Source organism: Lathamus discolor, chromosome 4 (genome assembly GCF_037157495.1).
Source record: "Lathamus discolor isolate bLatDis1 chromosome 4, bLatDis1.hap1, whole genome shotgun sequence".
Classification (NCBI taxonomy): Eukaryota; Metazoa; Chordata; class Aves; order Psittaciformes; family Psittacidae; genus Lathamus; species Lathamus discolor.
In genome coordinates, this window is record NC_088887.1 from 26,419,967 (window position 1) to 26,438,594 (window position 18,628).

Genomic DNA, 18,628 nt, shown 5'->3' on the forward strand with positions numbered 1-18,628 from the left:
TACCCACTCACTGCCATTGCTGCTGTTTGGACTGTGATCCTAGCTGAAAAGTGCACCTCTGCAAGGATAAAGCTGGGCAATGTGTCACTCAAAGACTGATCTTTGGTTTTATGCTAAAAAAACAAAACTAAATGTTTAGACTCAATGAGGAAAATATTAGAGGGCATATTTTCAACGCTGTAGTGCTACCATAGGACTTCTTTCACCCCATAGCCTACAGACCTGAGCTGCCACTGGGAGAACCAGAACTTGGTTGGTTTTTGTCCCACAAGGTCTGGCCTCATCATGGAGGTCAGATGCCGGATGCCCAGGTCCTGCTGCAAGGCTGTGCCACGTGTTTGGATCATCCAGTGTATCCTTAGAGAATACTTGGTAAATGGCTCCTGCAAATCTGGGCTTTCGTTTTCCTTCGTTTTCTGAATGGAATCAACTCATAGCAAATCATAACTCTTGTTAGTTAAAAAAGAGTGTGCACCCTTCCTGCACACATCCTTTCAACCGAAGCTGCACTGTGCATTTAATTTTGTTTTCCAAATAGACTTTTTGGGGTTTCTACTCTGCCAGAACCAGGGCAGGGAGGGAGGAGACAAAGGGGGAGTAATACAGTGTTGGTGGTTATAGTGAAGCCACCTTTTTGTGTATGTTTGCAAATTATTCATTGCAGGCATATGTTAAGCTTTCATCTTGATGTATAGGATCTGTAAATTTAAGACTGCAGAATATCTGATTCTAAAACACTTCAGTTCTGGAGAACTTGTAGTGGAATTAATTATTTCTTGAGGGAGAAAAATAGTTGTTTAGTTAGCTTAAAGGTGAATGGAAAGGGCATAAATAATGGAATACTTAAACAGCAAGGATTATAGAAATGTTGGATCAGTAGAAGACTAAGCTTTTCAGGTACACCTAAAAATGCATTTTTTCCTCTATAAATATTATTGTCGAAACCCACACTTCATTAAAAAAATACATCAACTGCCATACACAGAGAATATTAACTACCCTGACTACTTACAGCACTAATTTCATCTGAGTCTCATGAATGTAATCAGATTAAAATTCACTGTATTTCTTTAATGGATTTTCTTTGCCTATTTCTATTTTGCAGTCTTTTATTCTAGATGTTACCTGTGTTGTATTTATTTAGGTGATTTTTTGTTGTAGTTGTTCTCAAGTGTATGGGAACTCTTTTGTGAATGGCAGTCTGCTCCTTGTAAGCCGATTTTGCCATTATTTCTTTTGACTCCACTTAAGATTCATCTGTAATGGGATTTGACAGAATTATTTTTCTGCATCCCATGAAGGCAGGGAGGTGGTTTCTTGTCAGTTCTAAATTAATGCTGTCCTAGTTCCAATTATGAAGTAAGGAGATAGTTAAGCCCAGTTTCTGGAGTTGTGTCCCTGTTGAAGATAGCGGAAGCTTTACATTCAACAATTTGGAGCTAGGATTTCAACCAAAGCTACAAAAAAGTGAAAGAATTAGATTAAATCGTGTTTAAATTCAAAGTGTACAAGTTTTATCACAGGAAAATCTTGGGTTTAGGATTATCCCAGGATACCTGAGGGGAGGTACTTGAAAGAAGGAACTAACATAAGCAGACTTTCAAGTTAACAGTTAAAAGGTCCTGGTGCTTTCTTTTATCATCTGTAACTGATGGCTAACAAAATAAGTGTGGTTGTTTAGACTAGGGCAGATACAGGAGGAAGAACTAAATATATGTGTTTGTCTCGAGTACCACTGCAGTACCAAAAAGTCACCGCCTGTAAGGACTTGAGAGATCTTGAATCCTGTGGTTTATTGTTTTTATTTACTTATACTTCATGGATCAGGGTTTCCTTGTACCAGACATTGTAAAAGCAAAGAACCTAAATAATTGTGGGGTACATGATAAACGTGATACTCTTAACTTTTTGAGTCATGCTAAAGTCCTGTAACATTTTTGGTAATAAAATATTGTTCTTTTGAAGAAAGAAGATATTATTTTTTTAATGTTTATTAAGTAATGCATGAAATTAAACTTCATGCTAAAAGATTTTAATTTTTCAGTATCAGTAGACCACGAGCATGAATGTTTTAAACATGAAACATAGTACTGAGACTAAACAAAATTTGAAATGAGATGAAAGGAAATAGACCCATTCTTTGCTCATGCCTCAGAAGATATTTTTAGGAAATTTAACCTTTGTTTGAAGCAACAACAAACCAAATATATGTTGTTTGTTAAGCAGGCTTTTACACAGTGTTCTGCTAGCATGGTTCAGTTTTCACCTGTAATGATCTGCCTTGTAATTTTTTGCCAGCTGTGCCACAGTGAATAAAGATTGATGATAGGGTGGAAAAACATTGAAAGGAACTGGTTTTAAGTGACTAATTCTTTTTTATTATATTTTTTTTTTTTAAAGCATTTGTTGCCTCTTTCTTCTAGCCACCTCCCTTGACAGATTTATAAAGCCTGGTATCAGTCTTGCTTCAATATGAACATAAAACCCTACAGATGGATCCCGTTTTGGTTTTTGCTTCCCTTTCCTCCAGAGCACTTAGCACAAGATTAATTCCCAGGAACAGCTATCAGATAAACACCTGTGCCTGACAGAGAACCAAATCACCAACAGTTTTTATTACAGATGCAACGTCAGTGATTTTTCTGCCAGAAAAGCATCACTGCTGCAACTGTGGTGTGAGTGGATGGGCTCTGGCACACATTAGGTGCTATTAGTGCTGGTTGCTTTTGGCTCTTGTGGGAGGAGATTCCTGCAGTGTTCTAAAAGAAGGGGCAACATGAAAGCATTAAGCTACCCTTTATCAGGTGAAGGATCAATTAAGAATTGAAAATAATTTTACCTATTTGTATGTTTACATTTAAAGACATAAGCTTGGTTTATGGTTTATGTATGTTTTGCTGTGATACTAAATGTGACTGCAGAAACATAGTGAAATTTATGCGCAGCTTCTTCTGGGTGGTTTTATTTAATCATCCTTCCAATTACTACTTATATAAATAATTCAAATATTGTGAGTGGAGGAAAAAATTGAGATTATGTGATGTATATATTTTCTATATGCTGTAAAGAGGGACTGTTATTATCCTATACAGTGTTTTCAATTAAATATGCAGTAATTATGTTCTGTGTTAGAGCTGCTCTTAAACTTTGGTGAGATAATACGCAGTGGTTAAAACCTCCTTTGATCTTGGAACTTGCTCTTAGCTTTGAGTCTGTGGTCTGACCTTGGACAAGTTGTTATTATGTGTAAAAGAGTGGTTCACTGTCTAAGTAAAAGCATGCAGCTCTCAAAACTGTGCATAGATTTTGCCAGCAAAACTAGCCAGGTGATTAATATTTTTATCTCTGACTTTCCCATTTGAAAATGTTCTTGTGTCTTGTTCATAGCTGAGTAGCATGGAGTCTACTTTATATTTAAAGCATGTTGAAAGCCACAAATTGTGACCAGAAATAAATCTGCTGCCTTATGCTTGGAGAAAAAAAGAATCTGATATTTATGTGCTTAGTACACCTAATCTAAGTCAGTATACCTTCCCTGCAGGGGGCTTTACTTTTGTTCAAAAATATGACCAGAGAATATGAAGAGCATTTTCTCTTCTGATCATTTTCTAATGGTTTCAACACTCAGGGTGTAACTCACTTTTATTTTCTTTTTATCCCGCTACACTTTCAAGGGGGGAGAATAATCCAGTGGATGATTCTAGTCTTTGTTTGAAAGGGTGTTTATGTCTTTTATTTATTGTAAAGTACATTCAAAGTCTTTAGAGCAGGCACTGAAATAGTCTTCTCCCAAAACATAGAATCAGGTTCTCTTCTTTCTTTTCTTCACTGGCACTTTGGCGTTGGATCCTTCTCTTCTGCAAAATTTAGCAAATTTAGCAGGAAAGCTGGAGAAGGCTCTCTCATCCCAGAACAACTTCCTGGTGTGAAAACAGGGCAATCTGCTAGTGGGGAGGTGAGGGCTGAAACCCAGGGGAAAGGGCAGAGATGAGCCTGAGTTTCCCAGTATGGGAACAAGTGCTGTGATCATAAGGTTAGCTCTCTCCCTCCTCCAGAATTATTCTTATGCTGCCTCTCCCCTGTCAAATGCTTTATAAGAAAAATAAAAGTTTGCAACTAATAATGCTTTGAAAATTACCTTAGCTAAGGTTTTAACCAGGGTATCTTCTGTGTCCTTAACTAGTGAAGGCTGCAGATGCCTTGAGTCAAGATGTTGGTTATATGAAGGCAATCTGCAAAATGAAGTGAATAATCTCTTTATTTTACAAAATCAAGGATAAGTGCATCAAAAAGGTGTGATACATTCACATACCATCATACAAAGGATATAGTATTAAGATTAGGTGGACTTTTTTGAATAGTTGTTGTTGTAGTTGTGTGTGTTTTGTTTTGACTTTGGGAGACCTTGGATTCAATGGCGTGCGGTAAACCTGTGGCATCACACTGAAATTTGAAATAGAGGAAGAAAATGAGACTGTCTGCTTTTGTCTTAAAAAAACTGAACTACAGGTTTTTATACTGTTGTTAGCAATTCTGATTTCACTGCAAGTTCCACAAGATTTGCTGGTTAAAAAAAAAAAAAAGGCAAAACACTAAAGCACTGGTTGTGCCAGCTGTATGAAAATATGTATAAATTGAAATAAATAGAGATTTTTTATGTAGAAGAGCATATGCATGAAGGCTTTCAGTTATATCTCCTAGAATGTAGTGGTTGCATAGTAATTATCAGGGACAGACACTTGGGAAGCATTCTTTAATCAAAGAATTTTGATTAGTCTAATCACTCCTTCACAATGACTACACAAATGTTAATTCTGGTGGTGTTTTTTAATTCGAAACCACAGGTTTCCTTATTAAAGGACACAATAAAGTTAGTGGCATTAATAACACTGTTGTGACTACAGCATGAAATCTGCATAACAAAATGAGGGGAATATAAAATAGCAAAACACTTCCAGAATAAAAACATTATTTCAGACATTTGGCCAGAGACAAAATATTTTTTCCATTGCTAGCACATGTCTGAACAAAGCTGTTCTTGGTTTGACTTTCTGTTCTAGGAAAAATGAATCTTTTTGTAGACTAATCACAGTTGTTTCGGGGAGAAAAAACATTTTCTGTGTGAAGCCAATCCAGTTTAAGATGCTTTTAATAGAAATCTGTGTCAGCAAAATTATTTTTCCTAATGATTTTTCTATCACATTTCTGGTTGAATTACTGTTGATTAAGCAAGTTTGAAGTTACAGCTTAATATTTGCAAGTACTTGTGTAGCCAGAGAGGTACATTCAGGGTTCACAGTGTGAGGCCATAAGGACTGATAAGGCATACTGTTGCACTGGCAAAGAACTGCTTTCCTTTTTTACAGGACTCCTTTCAAAAGCAGAAACTTCCAGCCTCAGGGTTTTTCTTTCACATTTGAAATATTGGGGCTGTTTTTTTTCTCAGCCGTACTGTCTGTCAAAGCAAATGAAAAAGCAAGCAAAACTGAACAATCCTAATAACTTTGAAATATAGACAATCTCACCATTCTCAGCATAAAAAAAAAAAAAAAGGAGAGATAATAGCATAGGAACAGCACAGCATATTCCTATGAGGCATGCCTGAATCAATTAAGAATACCAACTAAGCTTCCCCGTGCCATCAGTTTGGAAGGATTTGTGCTCTTATGTAGGAGTGTATTTGCAGATTTACTTAATTTATTAAGCAGGGGAAGGATGTTTGTACCCACAGTTGTAGGATTGTGGTTTGTGCGACAAATTTTCATACTTATGGTAAATGTTTTTACAGTATTCAAAGAAAACAAGTAGCATTGATTTATAGAAACTATTCATAGAAGAGATGAAACAAATGAGGCATGTCATTTGATGTGTCAGTTTCATGTTTGACTTCTGTTTTTAATAAAAAGTTTAAATATTTTTCAAATGTGACAAAACATGCAATTTTAAAAAAAGTTTGAAGTACTGTATTTTAACTTAGTGTTATGTCCATACATTGTGCATACTGTTTTACTTTAATTTAGCTGAAATTCAGATCTCCTATACAATGTGGCTCATACGTAAGGGATATCCAAGTTATAGTCTTTGTGAGTGTGTCTCCCATGATGCAGTGACCCAGTCAGTCAAAGAGTACCGAGCATGCCATACTGAGATAATTTAATAGTCCAAAGGGCATGAGCTATGGCTGTGGCTTGAATTAATGTTAAGCAGACCCAAGCGAAATATGTGGGTTTGATTTATTTCAATAAGGAGGAGATCTTCAACTAAATATAGTGAGTTTTAGTTGAGAAACATTCTCTGTTGGTGAGGGTTTCTGATCTTGCAGTGTACCACTCCTCTTTTCCTGTTTTGCTTGTTTGGGGTTTTTTTTTCAAGCACACCTAGCTTAGATGTTGTCTTCCTCCCGAAAGGAGGCCAGAAGCAGAATTTTGCTGCTTTTTTGTCTCATTTCTTGCAATTTATAATAATTCATTCTCACACTTAAAATAATAATTTCTTATAACCTTTTAAATTATATTTTGATATCTTATTATTTTGGTTTGATATCTAAATATTTTCCAGATATTTAAGTATCTAAATAATAAAAAATCTTTTTTTCTTTTTTTTTAAAGAGAATGAGCTTCTGTAAATCCATGAATTCCCTGAATCTCTGGATATTTTGTGGTCTTTGTTGTTTATATGTTTATAAGATTTTCAACTTTATATGGGGTTTTCTTTATGAATTTGTACGGATATATCTTCTCTTCCCTTTAAATTAATTACTCTTCGAGGTTTGTGTGGTATATGAAGTTTGTGCTTTGGGAGATTTTGTGCTTATTTTCTTAATTAGATTTTTTTTTCTGTAAGGTGCAAGACAGCTGGAATAAAATTTTTATAGTATTTCAAGTCAGAATAATTTTTGCTACAAATATATATGCATGCCCTTGTTTTTACTTAGAAGAGTGGTTCCAGGGATTAGTAGTTGTACTTTTGAGGTCCAAATGAGTGAAATGCAAACTTATTTAAGGTTAATGTTTTACAAAGCATTCTGTGTAGTTTCAAGTATCACCAATATTTTGTCTTCTCCCAGGAATACAAAGACCAATGACTGAATCTTATCCTGTCTCTGCTACTCATTGCTCCATTTTTATTTTTCAGGACAATTATGGAAAGTTATCACTACTGTATTCTTATAGACTTTGCTCTGTTATCTTTTTCATGCTTTCTAGTTCTTAGAAATTACAAATAAAATATTAGATGGCAAAATCTGACAATAAGTACATGGCATAGTCATATCAGAGAAAATGCATAAGAAATCTTTAAGCTGCATATAGAGGTAGTCCTAGAATAAAAATGCAGACAGCTCTCATTATTCATGGTAGCTTATCTGGGTTGCAAACTACCAGGGCTGTGGACAGAGAGGTGGTTTATGGAGACCCTCAAGTAAGGCAATATTTATTAACAACTGCAGCACCATGCAGTCATAATTACATTTTTTCTAAGGGCCACTCAGTAATACAACCACTCTTCAAGCTGCACTACAAGCTGATAAACTCTGAGCTCATTTCCAGGTTTTCCCCAGACTAACATAATCCAAACACTTTATAAACTTACTTTCTATAGTACAAACTGTTAATGAAAATATAAGAACAAAACCACATTCTGTTGTTAATGATGAGAGCAAAAAATCATCTCAAGCCACTTAAATTGATATATTTTATTGTCTCTGGGCCAATAGTAAGCATGCCAGGGTGGAATCCATTACATAAATATCTGAGTCTAACTAACTGTGGATGTCTTTTTAGTATCAATGAGGAGGAGTAGAAACCTCCGCTAGAAATAGCAGAGGAGCATATTGTCAACACCCACTCACCTGTGAAAACTATCTGACTGGCTATGATGGCTTGGCTTTGTGAGCGAAGATTTGGGAGGGGGTTTACCCATGCTTACTACAAGCACGATGACTAAGGGCAATGTGGGATAGGCAAATCCGGTTGGAAAAAAGGCTGCTTAGGCATTCAGGATGTTTCCGAACAAGACTGTCATCTCCTGGGACAATCTCGAGTGACCAATGTCCTGAACCGCCCGCATGCAAGGTTGGATCTGCAGCTTCCAATGCACCTTGTCACCTGCCGATCAGTCCCTTTCCTGTCTCTACAGGGCTTTGTAAGTGTGAGTAAACCCTTCCAGCCTGCACAGTGGATTTTTTAGCTGACTGGTTATACTTCATAAGCAACTTGCACTAACAGAGTTTAGCAGGATCAGTATCATGGCACATGGTATTGTGGGCTGAAGATTTTAAAGACAGTGTGGCAAAACGAAAGGCAAAATTGTTCAAGTTGTTCATTTGGCTCTGTCTGAAACTAAGTGGGAAAACAGCAACATTTGAGTGGGTACAATAACTGGCTTGCCTGCAGATCTGAACACAATCACATTGTGCTAAATCCTAAAGAGCTTGAACTGGTTCAGATAGTATTAGGACTTTTACTGATGCACTTTTCCACATGTGATATGTGTGCTAACCATACAGGTATTATGCACGTAGGTGCTTCGTCAAGGAGTGTCACCAGGTGTGACAAACCCTACATTCTCAGGTCTCTGGGTCTCAGAAGCAGAGCAAGCGGGTACCTATACAACACAGTGAGAAGGCCTGTCCAGTACATTCTTCATCTCAGTCACCACCAGTGAATCAAGTCTCAAAATCAGAAAACCTGCAGTAAAACGCAGTTACATAGATTGTTGCTAATACTGACACATGTAGCCATGGCCTGTACATTCTGTCTGCATATATTTTGTGTGATCAGTGGTTGGGTTTTCTCCAGCTGTGTGGCTTACTATGCATGCAAGTAAGCCAAAAAGTTCCATCTATACAACAGAATTCACTATGCTGAACTTGGCAGTTCCTTCTAGAAGAGATGCTAAGAAAATAAAGAACCATATGCAAAAAGCAGTGAGTGACAGGACCAATATTTAATTATATTAGATTATTGTTTTCTTGTAAGTGAGGTTAGAGGAACAAGCAGAAATCAATTTTCTTCAGTACCTCTCATTGAAAAATATATTTTTATTGAAATAACTTGTTCCAGTCTCAAATTTAAGAGAAGAATTAGGAGGATCAGAACAGAATAAATACTGCCTGCCAAAACTGAATCCCACTGCAGTAGTCACCAGTACAGCAAGCAGGCAATGTGTTGATAAACCACATCTGAAAGTTTAATGAGGAAATATCACCATGGATGAGCTAAGGAACAAATTGGTTTGCAGAAAAAGGGTTCTGTTTTCACTTCTACTGGTGTAAATTTGGGCTAGCTTATTGAAGTTATTTGAGTTATGTAAGGGCAAGTATTTAAGGTGTTCGGTCAGATGCTTTGCTCCTTTTAATGTTGCTACACTTTCAGGCTTATGCTGAAATGAATCAATGAACCTTTGTGGAATCAGAATTAGATCTACTGTATTAAATAACTGCTGGGAAGTTGTTTATGGAAATTAATTTAAAATATACGCAGAAAAAAAACATAAGGGGTACATATTAAGTGTGACTCGTGCATGAAGATTTGGCTGAATAGCTCTCATTAACAATAAGAGTTGCAGAATTAATTTCCTTCTAGGTCTTGCTAAAATTTCATCAAAGGACATTACATTCTGTACCTTCAGATTCTCTTTATATTAGCAAATAAAAAATTCCAATCGTTGTTGGAAGACACTATCCTGAATAACAATTTCTTAAAAAAAAAAAAAAAATGAACTATAGCTACGTTGGCAGGGTTTGGTTTAATGCTTTTGTTTTCAAATTTCCATTTGATTTTAATTGAAAAAACTGAAAATAGTTTATGGGAGTTAAGCGGGATAAGTAGTAAAATATTTACATACATCTATTGATATCAAATAGATATTTCTTTGTAATTAAATTATTTTAGCAAAAGATTGGAAAAAGAGGGGGAATTTTCAAAAATCTTACTCAAGTTAAAACTACTTTTGTGCAGAGCACAGCTGTAGACCGGGTTCTTGAACCAGTCTGATTGCAGTGTAAATATTTAGGCTAAAAGTGGCTTTTTTTGCACAGCATTTAACGAACAACACCTTACTGCCATTTGCTTTAACATACTGCATTTATTTATGGAAAAGAATTATATTTTTACTTTATTTCTGAGATCAGACTCAGGGGTCTGTAAAACTGCTGCATTTTGTTCATGTAAGGTACTGTCTGTACTTAGTTTTGGATCAGGTGATAACGAAGCCATTGTTGTGGCAAACGGGTCTCCTGATTTTGTTACTTCATCTCCATTAAACATTATGCTTGCTAGAAGATCTCTCAAATCATCCCCAAAGATGGTAATGTTATAGCAAAACAGCAGAGCTGAAGGGGAAATTATGAGTGTAAATTAATGCAGTCAAGCAAGCCAAGTTAACCTGTAGCACAACAACCAGCTTGTACAGATCAGTAGGTGCTGAGATGTAACATGGCATTTGATATTTTATGTCCATCAACTAATTCATTGATTCAAATAAAGATCTAATCCTCTACAACTCTGTGGATTAGTTCCCAAAGTACACAGGGTTCCTAAAGTACACAGTGTTCCTAATCATATGGCCAGATTACTGAAACTGGAGGAATGCCTTCTCTGGTGACAGGTAGATTCTTCCTCCATGTTGAACATTTTACATAAATGGAAAATGTATCATTTTCTCACAGAGTGCTGACATTTCACAGTATGCAGTCTTCAGGTGTGAAAAATTGAAGAACTATTCACAAAATTAAAACTGATGCTGTCATAATTTCATCCCTCTGGGGTGAGTTTGATGGTCAGTAGTTTTCTAATTAATTTATAGCACCTGTTAAGTACTACAGAGAGGAAACTAGTGGGAAGTATGAGATTAAGTTGCAGTAGCTTCTTGCTGCATATCAGGATGTAATCGAAAGGATAAATGTTTTAAGATTAGGGAAGTATCAAGGTGAGGTTGGATTTCTGGGTGAAAATTCACCACTGACTTCACACACAAGCATGTGCAGGCACTTGCCATGTGCACAGCTATACCTGATCTCATGTGAGGTTCTAATTTACACTCGAAAGTAGCCTTCAAAAAAGCCATACATGATTTTATTTCCCTAATTATTGTTTCCTATGTTTTGAAAATCCTTACTTCCTTATATGTGTGAGGACATTCCTTGGGTCTCACAAGAGATAGAGGTAACTTCAGATTCTTCTCACAGTTGGGGAAAATGACATAAGTAAGCAGCTTTGGAGAATCTGCCCACCATTTCCACTGTAATCAGCAGAAGCATGATCTTGATTATTAACTTTATCTGGTAGCATAAGGGGAACAGCTCTAAATACTCTTATAGAGAGTATTCTTCATCAAGATCTGCTGTGAGGAATAACCTCAGATATGCCGTTGGCATGACAGGTCTGAAAAGTCTGCTAGGAGAAGCATGTGGAAATTCTTGCATTCTTAGAAAGGCAGAGATTTAAAGTCAGCTTGTGTTTTGATATCAACTTTACAATGTAGAATGCTAAATTCTAGATGTCAGAAACCTGTGGTGGAATATCAGGAAATAAAGCTAGACAGCTTAAATTAGTTACAGCGGGAAGATTAGAAATTGCATATTGAGGTACTTAGTTAATATCGTTGCAAGAAACTGGTGCTTTCAAAGTGGACTGTCCAGTGCAGGTAGTTTAAAATATTTACATACTGTTCCTTATTCTGAACTTCAATCCCCAGAGGAATTCCAATATTTTATTTTTATTTTTTAGTGGGAAACAGAACTGAAATAGACACATTTTAAAAACTGCTCTTTTGTGCACTGTGAATCATATGGTCCAGCCCCACACAGAGAGTGAAGTGAGATGTTCTGATTCTGAGGAGGTCTGTAATGGTTCACTCAAACAAGGATTACCATTGAGTGTTTCTGATTGTTTATTTGATTATTTCATCAGATTCTGCCAGTGAAAAATGAAAAAAAAAATGCTTTGACTTGGTAAAAATCTCTTTCTCGTAATAATGAAATTGCAAAAAAATGACTCAAAATATTTTGATAGAAAACCGATGTTTTTCCAACAAAGTAGGAAAACTTGAGGTTTGGTTTTGGCATTGTCACAGTGTGATAGAACTGCTGAGGACAGGACTTTACATTAATTAATTTTTAATGTGTCCTGCAAGTAATTTCATAACATGACCTTGACAGAAAGAAAATTTAGTCGTTTCATATGTTACAATGCCTCAGTATCAGATTGGGCATTCCTGAGCATAACCTGCCCACTCACCCAACCCTGCCTCCCCCCCAAAATAAAAAAAAGAGAAACCACTCTGAGAATTAAACTTGCAAATCTGGATGGAGTGAAAAAGATTATAGAACTGGAGGTTTTCATAGTATAAGCAACTGAATTTCATTGGATTATATTTCTCTGTCTACAGCTTTGAAGTCACCAGGAAAATATCTCATAGTTGTTCTCAGTTATCTTCCAAAAACTGCACCTGGGTGGGATATATAAGAGAACCAAAAGAAGCCAAGTATGAAACAAGATGCTAAGTTACACTCATTCAGTGTATTTGGCCTGTTAGGGTGTCAAACCAGTATCATGCTTGAACTAATAAATCAGGTTTTGTGCCTTTCTATTTGTCCACAAAGCCAAATCTATTCTGTAAAGCTAATTTTATCAGGAAAGCATAGCTGATGATGTAAGATATGCATGTTTTTATGCTGGATTCATGCTAAAAGAAAAGATACCACAGAAAGCAATCCTGAGAAGCATCTCTGCAAACGAATGTTGTCCAAATCCTGTAGCAGCTGGTATTTTGATACCAATCTGTCAAACTGCAGATGCCAAGTCATTAAACTTTGTGACCTATACTTCCTCATCAGCATAGACAGCTAAAATTATGCAGTCTGTGACAAACAAGGATTTTATACTGGAAATCAAACTGGAAAAGAAGAGGCATTTTTGAATACACATTGTTTTTGATGTCTCAAGCTTTCACCAGCTCTGGATTTTCATTTGGAAATGAAAGAAAAGTGAGCAGCCTGGCTGTTTAAATTACCTCTCTAATGCTGTATATTCTTACACCATTTTACTCTGGTGTTTCTTATAATTTCTGAAGGCTGGTGCTGCCTTTGTGTCAGGATGCTTAAATGGTATGTATGGAAGAGAATTTTGAGACACATAGCAGGATAAACAAATATATATGTGTATATATATATATATATTTTCTGTTATCACAGAAGCAATCTACAATGTCTTTTGATATCTGTTACCTGTGTTCCAAATGTGTGATTTACTTGCAAAATAGTTATTTTAAAAGTTGCTGTCTTTATGGAAGCAGGAAACATAGAACCAGGAAACCACATTTACGCATTTTATCTCAGTTCAAGTATGCTCTTTGCAATAAAAGAATGTTATAACACAACACTAGCAAATGATACATTATTAGTGGATCTGCTTGCCACAATTTGAGGGTTTTTTTACTAAATCTTGTTAAACTAAAGCATGAAAATGACATATGAAAGTACCTAAAATAGACAAGTACAGTAAAATCTACCAGTTTCGTTAGTGCAGCCCAGCTAATAAGAATGTGATCAAACATATATATTTATTAAAGTTCTTCTTTATTGGGTATTGTTTGGAAATAAAAATGAAAGTGGCAGCTAGCCTTTCTTAACCGCAAGACTTTTCTTCATTAGCTTGGCTCCTTTTTCCACTTCATAATATTTTAGCCTCGATAAGAGATTTTTCAGCAAGTACTTAAAAGATAATCCCAAATAATGTTGCTATATCTGTCAACATCTATGTTCCCATCCAATTCACATAGCCGTACTGTCAAGGCTAGGATCTCAAATCAAAGGGATGCTTACTGCCTTCAACTTCCCCTGCCCCTTTCTTTTCCAGAAACACAAGGCATCCGAGATGAACATAATTTGCTTTAAAGATGATGCTGAAAAAGTCAGCCAATGTGCAACAAGGAAAGCCACCTTTTACATCCAAGGCTAAATTTAAAGTAAAACCAGATGAGTGTAAGCTTCTAAAGTTGTACTGTATTTCACAGTGTATAAGGAATATATTCATGCAGAAGTTTCTTTGTGAAACTGCTTTTTGTGGGCTTTGGTAAAAAAGATGTTACTGCCAAATGTATTTTCAACTTAAATATTAGCAAAATTGGAAAATAGGAGGTCTGAAACCCACAGATCACATCTCAGTGGTTCAGCCATAATAATTTCCAAAGTAAGCATGGCAAATTTATTGGTTGTGCTGTCTCTAACCATTTGATATACTCTTTTTCTCAGAATAAAATACCTTTCTTGCTGTTCTGCTGCTGTCTAACCCAGAAATAACAAATGGGTCTATGTTCAAAACCCTTTTCATGGCTGATCACTATTCAAGGGAAAAAAACTTATCACTGTCTAACTGGGGGTTAAATTCTTTATCATTTTTTTCATTACAGAGGTTATTTTTATATCTAATATCTTTCTTATGAGGGAGTGTGGAATCAGAAACTTACCCGAAATGAACAGCCATTTCAAAATAGCTTTTAAAAATGTAGTACAGACATAACATTTCAGTGTCATTCCTGTACTCACAAGAGCTTATATGTGACATTAACTGATGCTGAAGGAAAAAAAGAGACTTTTGACAGAGGACAGATCAGGAACATATTTTTTTTCTGGACTTTTACATAAAGTCTTTGGGATGGTAGGCTATGCTCTATGAGCACTAAAAAACCTACCTCAACCTGCTTTAGATGCTCAAGAATCAGCTTTTCCTGGGTTTTCAGTACCTTGATTTACCATCTCTTTACAAAACAGATGATGTATATTACATGATTTTGCTGTATATTTGCCTACAGAATAGAAAGATATCAAACACTTCACCAGACTAAATATATTTATCTTAACTTTGTGTGAATCCATTGTTGTGCCAAGTGTTCTATCTTGCATTCTTTAAGGACCAACAAACTCATACAGTAACTCTTTTTGTGTTACATGACAGTGAACATACCTAAGGTAGTTCATAAACTACTTAAGGTAGCTCATAAACTATAGTGCAGTGTATACTTTATTTTTTTTTTTATTGTTATGGACTTCTTATTTCATTGTTCTAAGAGGAGGTATGCTGATGACTTGGTGACTCCTCAGCCATTTTGCATCCTACTTCAGTTGGTTCCTAGAAAATTCCTTATCTATCTCTGGAAGACGTATGGATGTATGGGCATTCTAAGTTATAGTCTCAGCTTCCTGCATGTCCCTGAGCTAATCAGGTACAGGTAACCTAATACAAACACCAGATGTGTAAATGTAGATGATTATTTATAAAGAATTATAAAAAGACCTGTTATGCTGATCAAATGTCTGGTCAGAAAGCTTTGAAGAAATAATAGTTGCCCTAATGACTTCTCTATAATAGGATTTTTCAAGTTTACAGGGTAAGAAACTGCAGGAAAAATACATGTGGAGATATTATTACTACTTTTTAGCAAATATTACATTTCCTGTGAGGTTTTTTGTTTGTGTGGCATTGTTTTGTCTTGTCTTGTTTTGTTTTGTTTTCCAGCTGCTCAGATCCTGGGCCTGTCATACTGGTGTTTTATTTTTTGTTCCAATACAAACACATCTAATATTTCTGCATTTATATTTTTATTAGCATCATGATAAGCTTATGCTGTCTATTCTTGTATAAAAAGCATTTGTAAACATCTAGCACAGTGCATTTTCTGTTTACACTCCTAAAGAATAGGGCAGGAAACAGCTGAGCCTAATAGACCATCTGTTTAAGTTTGAGTGTGAAACTAAAAGACAAGGATAGCAAAGACGGCTTGTTATGAAAGATTTGGACTCTGTTAAGAGGAATATGCCTTATTATCTCTGTCATAGCAATATAATACTTTCTATCATTCATTTTAGTGGATCAATACATGTAAATGAATTAGGTTCCATAAAAAAAGATGGTTATTTTTGTAATGATTGACATTTCCATAACAGGTCTTCTCTCACAGCTTTTATTCTAACAAAACATTATACAGTAGACTATTGAAATGTCTGGATAGAGAGTAATGAAAACAGCTATTGCCAACAAATAAGGCAACTGGATTTTATATTTCTTCTTGAGCTTGAGAAATCATCATTTCAGACACGTTTGAGCACCAAGGAGTGAAAATAACAATGGCATAAAAAGAAGCAAACAAGAAAATGGGCATTTACTGTATGTGTAGCTGAAATATATAAACCTATTTTCTGAATAGCATTCCTGAAGAACAGTGATGACAATAGTCATTCTCCATTCTTTTTCTACATAGTGATTTCTTAATCCATTTTGGAAATGGATCTCAGCTACCACAGGTTCAAAGAGACCATATTTTAGCTGAAGTTCATCTTCAGGCTGAGGAAATTACAATGCGCCGTGGTCCAAATATGTTATAGCATTTTTTCTTGTACTGGAATACAAATTAAATACAGTGTCTCTGTCTAAAATATGAACAGTTCTATATAATAATTCTGTCTACAGCACATATATGCTAGAAGTTACCCATTTCCTTTCCCAGAGGAAAAATCCCTTTTCTGATTCTTTTCTCAGGAAATTATTTATTGGGGATCAGGAGGTTTGTACAAACAAAATTGTTCTATGGCGATAGCTTCATTCCTTTTCTAACATGACCACATTACTTCTTAGTATGCAGTACACTGAGTGTTCCCTTTGAGCTAATGGCAAAATCAAAGCTAGTGTCTTGCCCATGAACCTGACTACTTTAGAGGAATGGGGATCAGAGGTCCCCCTATGCAGCTCTTTCACAGTGTGGTGGCTATATAGATGAAGGCAGTGAGCGCAAATACTATGTTTAATTTCAACTCTGTGTAAAATTAAATGTTTATTAGATAAAAAAAAAAGGTGGTCTCAGCAATGTAGACACTTGTCAAATGCTTGCTTGGACTGGGAGACCTAAATTCAATGTCCTTTGGTAAAACATAGCCCACTCATCTCCACAGTAAGAACAGATCAGATGTTTGAGGCTGAACCCTTCCTCATCTGCTGAAAGTTCCAGTCTTCATCTCAGAAATCTACTTAATAGTAGTTTAGCTGAATAGATAATTTCTTGGAAGGATTTCACTTGTGTAAACTGACATTTTCAGTATCTATTGAGCATCCCAGACTAATCCAAAGTATATTAAAAGCAGCTCACTTTCAGAAATTAGTTAACGATTTGTGTCAAAAATGTTTTTGCTTAGAGAGCTTGAATCCTCTCTGTAGAATTCTCTCCATATTTGCAATACGATAAGTTACCATAAATCTCATTTCCTTACTTATGGGGCTTTATTGAACTAATTTGATTTTATTAACTTCAGTATCTTCCAAATTCATTATTTTTGTTAATGGAAGCTGATATCTATCATTTTAACACAGTAGAAGTCCATAGGGATAGTTAGCTAAATTTTTATCAGTGTTTTCAGCAACCGCTTAAAATATTAATTCTAGTTTCACAGATGCTAAAAATTTTAGGGATATTATCTTTCCTGACTATGGAGAATGCAGATGTTTGTAGTTATCACTCTGCAACTTCACTTAACTTTTTAATATTTTCCCAGATCTTGTCTATATCTTCCTATCTACTATCTTTTTTAACTCTGTATAGAATGTTTTAAACAATGCTTTTTATTTGAATTTTTTAATACTACTCGAACCTTTTCTAATGTTCACTTGTGAAATTTTTTCAGTTTTACTGCAAAAATGAGCAAAGAATTGGAAACGTTTGGGGCAATTACTCTGAAGTATTTTCCCTAGACTGCCTTTGTGATAGGACCATTTTATGGATTTAGTCTCCTAACTTTGTGTCCACGTTCCTCTTGTAAAATTGCTGTGAGAGACAAACTTTTGCCAAAGTGGCCTCCAATCAGTAATCCAACAAATTTTCCATGACAGGTAGAACAGTGAGAAACTTAGCATACCCTTGGTATGCATAGTAAAACCATAGGCTCCACAGCATTGTGTCAAATCCCCTGTTCTTTAAAGGGGATGAGGGAGCATATTTTGTAGGGGTTTACTTACTTTGACTTACTTACTTACTATACTTAGCTGGCAGGGGATACACCATCATCAAGCAGGTGGTTTTCCCAGGGCAAGGCTCACCTCTTGCACTGCGAGTGTGTTGACCCCTGCGATTTCCCCAGATGTGGGAAACTCTGACTTCAACAGACAATGGAGCTGCTCCAAGTACAGCAGCTACATCAACCCCAGTGACAAGTACAGCAGTCACTCAAACCCCAACAACAACAGGCAGCGAGGCTGCTGGTGCTACTCAACCCCCAAGCACAGTGGCTGCACCAACCCCAACAAGAGCTACTGCAACCACTCCAACCACAGTGATAATCACTGCAGCTAAACCAAAGGACCAATTCATGCCAATATTGGTTGCCCCTGTATGCAAGGGGAAAAGCAAACGAGGCACAATGAGCAACCTGTACAGTGAAGACAGATGAAGAGCCAATGCACTTACTACATGGGACAGAATCTAAGCGAGTTATTATTATGTGGATCAGAGGAAGAGGAAGAAGAAGAAGTGACTTCTTGACCTCGGACCTCAACCAAGACTCCCTGATTCCTATCCATAGGCTGATCCGTAGGATGGAGAGCCAAGGAGTGATCAGTAGGACCCACTCACCCTTCAATAG

The 18,628-nt window shown here is 36.1% G+C and overlaps 1 pseudogene; it reads left to right on the forward strand.

The window, feature by feature from the left end:
• Nucleotides 1-18,024: 18,024 nt before the first annotated feature.
• On the forward strand, nucleotides 18,025-18,154 carry LOC136014187 (U1 spliceosomal RNA; annotated as a pseudogene).
• The last annotated feature ends 474 nt before the right edge of the window (nucleotides 18,155-18,628 follow it).